Below are 2,888 nucleotides of genomic sequence, written 5' to 3'. Positions count from 1 at the left end.
TAGCTAGGAGTTCCCTTGTGGTGCAGCAGGTTAAGGACCTGGTGGTGTTATTGAAGGGGCCTGGGAATTTCCACATGCTACCAGTGTGGCCAAAATGAGGAAAGAAAGAAAGAGAGAGAGAGAGATGAGCAGAGAGAGGATGATAGAAGAAAGAGAAAAGGAGAAGAAGAAAGAAAGAAAGAAGAAAAAGAAAGCACGAAACCAAAGCCAAAGCACCTCCGTCGCTCTAGAGCCTACTCTCCCGCTATCGCCACAAGACGACCTCCCGCCCCCCACCCTACTAACTAAAGAAACCTGCATAAAACTAACGAAAGAAGAGAAAGGAAGGAAGGGAGGGAGGAGGGTAGCTATAAGCAGGTAATCCTAGATTCTTTATTCCACCAACTATTGCTATGGAACAAATTATCTCAAAGCGGAGCCTAAAACTACCATTTTATCATGCGCGCAGATTCTGCAGGGCAGGAATTCTGACAGGGCGCACTGGGGAGGACGTGTCCCTGCTCCCCAATACCTGGGGCCTCTACAGGGAGAACTCAATAGCAGGGGACCAGAGTCCGTGGAGGCAGCTTCACTCATATGAGGTGGTTGAGGCTGGCTGGTCGATGGGCCTTCAGCTGGGGCTCTAGGTCAGAACACTTTCATGGGACAGCATGGCAGCCTTGGGCTCCTGCCTGGGCAGCTCAGCTCAGGACTCCAAAGGCCATGTCCCGGCAAACCAGGCCGCAACTGTGTGTCGTCCTTCATGACCCAGCCTTGGAAGTCATGTAGGGCCAGTTCTACTATAGTCACGGGTCCAGCCAGATTCAAATGCAGAAAACATAGACCCCGGCTCCCACCGTGAGGAACGCCAAAGTCACATTGCAAAGCGAGCATCTGCGGTGGGAGATGTCCTTTTTTGGGGCAAAGAGACTCTGGCATTCTCTTAGCGGTTGTTTTCTCTGCACAAACCAGGCCAAGGGCCTCAGCGAGAGAGTGTGGTACGAGGACGTGGCAGGTGAGGCCCTGGTGCCTAGAATCACTCTGCAGTTGTTAGAAGCTACCCCAGTCATCTGACCCCAAAGATTTCCTTTTTGCTTAAAAAACTTTCCATGGGGGAGTTCTCGCCATGGTGCAACAGGATCGGCAGCATCTCTGCAGCGCCAGGATGCAGGTTCAATCCTGGCCCGGTCCAGCAGCGGTGGTGTCGGTTGCAACTTCGGTTCAGATCTGATCCTTGGCCTGGGAACTTCCATAGGCCGCAGAATGAAAACAAAACAAAACAAAACAAAAACAAAGACAAACAAACAAAAAAAAAACCGAAAACACTTTAAATCCGTTTCTAATGCTTGCAACCATGAGTCTGGCTGAAAAAATAATTACTGACTTTTGAAACTGAGAGAAGATTTCATTCATTCATCAAATATACATAAATATGTACACATGGTCATGTGCTAAGTACTGGGAGGGGAACAACACAATGAGTAAGACACGGTCCTGAGTCACCCGCGCGGGGTAACAGGCTGTATTAGTCTCCTCGGGTTGCTGTAACAGAATTCCACAGACTGGGTGGCTTAAACAACAGAATTTTTTTTTTTTGCTTTTTAGGGCCGCACCCGCTGCACATGGAGGTTCCCGGGCTAGCAGTCAAATCGGAGATGTAGCTGCCGGTCTACACCACAGCCACAGCCACGCCAGATCCGAGCTGTGTCTGCGACCTACACCACAGCTCAGGACAATGCCGGATCCTTAACCCACTGAGTGAGGCCAGGGAAGGAACCCGAAACCTCATGGTTCCTAGTTGGATTTGTCTCCTCTGCGCCACAACGGGAACTCCAAATATTTTTTTTTTTTTGGCTGTGCCCACAGCGTATGGAAGTTCCTGGGCACGACTCTGACTTATGCCATAGCTGTGACAACGCTGGATCCTTTAACCCACTGTGCTGGGCCGGGGACCCAACCTGTGGCTCTGCGGTGACCCGAGCGGCTGCAGTGGGATTCTTTTTTTTTTTTTTTTGTCTTTTTGTCTTTTTGCTATTTCTTGGGCCGCTCCCACAGCATATGGAGATTCCCAGGCTAGGGGTCAGATCGGAGCTGTAGCCTCCGGCCTACGCCAGAGCTACAGCAACGTGAGATCCGAGCCGCGTCTGCAACCTACACCACAGCTCACGGCAACGCCGGATCGTTAAGCAACCTACACCACAGCTCACGGCAACGCCGGATCGTTAACCCACTGAGCAAGGGCAGGGACCGAACCTGCAACCTCATGGTTCCTAGTCGGATTTGTTAACCACTGCGCCACGACGGGAACTCCCTGCAGTGGGATTCTTAACCCGCTGTGCCACAGCAGGAACTCCTTAAAAAACAGAAATTTATTGTCTCACTGTTCTGGAAGCTGGTGGCCCAAAGTCACGGTGTCAGCAGGTTTGGTTTCTTCTGAGGTCTCTCTCCTTGGCTTGCAGACAACGACCTTCTCACATGGCCTTTCCTCTGGGTCAAATTTTTCTTCTCTTATAAAGGAAAAAAAAAAAGACACCAGTGAGTTTGGATTAGGGCACCCTCTAATGGCCTCATTTTATTTTTCTTGTCGTTTTTTTTTTGTCTTTTTGTCTTTTCTAGGGCCGCACCCATGACATATGGAGGTTCCCAGGCTAGGGGTCAAATCGGAGCTGTAGCCACTGGTCTACACCACAGCCACAACAACTCCGGATCCGAGCCGCATGTGCGACCTACACCACAGCTCACGGCAACGCCAGATCCTTAACCCACTGAACGAGGCCAGGGATCAAACCCACAACCTCATGGTTCCTAGTCAGATTCGTTAACCACTGCGCCACGGCGGGAACTCCTAATGGCCTCATTTTAATTTAGTCACCCCTTTAAAGGGCACATTCTGAGGTATAGGGGATCAG

The 2,888-nt window shown here is 50.6% G+C and overlaps 1 long non-coding RNA gene across 1 annotated transcript; it reads right to left on the bottom strand.

The window, feature by feature from the left end:
• Window positions 1-358: 358 nt before the first annotated feature.
• On the bottom strand, window positions 359-2,455 carry LOC125118794 (uncharacterized). Its single transcript, XR_007132893.1, has 2 exons — window positions 2,361-2,455; window positions 359-1,225 (listed from the first exon to the last, which is right to left on the bottom strand). It is a non-coding gene; the product is annotated as an uncharacterized LOC125118794 (long non-coding RNA).
• Window positions 2,456-2,888: the final 433 nt, after the last annotated feature.

Source organism: Phacochoerus africanus, chromosome X (genome assembly GCF_016906955.1).
Source record: "Phacochoerus africanus isolate WHEZ1 chromosome X, ROS_Pafr_v1, whole genome shotgun sequence".
NCBI classification, from domain to species: Eukaryota; Metazoa; Chordata; class Mammalia; order Artiodactyla; family Suidae; genus Phacochoerus; species Phacochoerus africanus.
The sequence above is the reverse complement of the archived record's forward strand: the minus strand, read 5'-3'. Positions and strand labels throughout refer to the sequence as shown.